Source organism: Malurus melanocephalus, unplaced genomic scaffold (assembly GCF_030028575.1).
Source record: "Malurus melanocephalus ecotype Western Australia unplaced genomic scaffold, MMel_1.1 scaffold_142, whole genome shotgun sequence".
NCBI lineage: Eukaryota > Metazoa > Chordata > Aves > Passeriformes > Maluridae > Malurus > Malurus melanocephalus.
Genome location: NW_026623374.1, coordinates 432,670 through 433,246, shown reverse-complemented (window position 1 = coordinate 433,246; position 577 = coordinate 432,670).

Genomic DNA, 577 nt, shown 5'->3' with positions numbered 1-577 from the left:
ACTGAGGTGAGGCAGTGTTCCCAGATCTGCCCACACACAGGACACACAAAGAGCTGCTGGGATGGCATCACCAACACCAATCCCCTGGGGTGAACTCCACATTTCTGCCCCAGCCACTGCAGGCAGCTGTGACACTGCTGAACCATCCTTGGGGACAGCAGGTGACCTTCAGACCTCGTGAAAGTTGTAGAACTTGTGTCTGACTGCTCTATGCCAAGTAAATTGATTCCCTTCCATCTTTATAGCAAAACAAATCTAAGACAATGGCAAAGGRCTTAGAAACCTGGAAGAATAGGAATTAGGGGAAAAAAGAGAAATTAAGGAAGAGTTCCTTGGCTAGGAATTTCACTATTAGCACCAATGTCCAGCTCCAGTAGGTTTAGACTTTGTTTAAAATGTTTACCACTCTGTAAAATTTATGCAGCTTTCTGGGATGAAATTACTTCCTTTGTGCAGACATTTGACTCTTTCTCACAATTCACTGTTACCACTCTGGAAAAACAATTTCTGAGCTACAGCATGTTGGAAATGTCCCTTTTACAGAATCTGAAAAAAAATATAAGCCCATATGGAATTG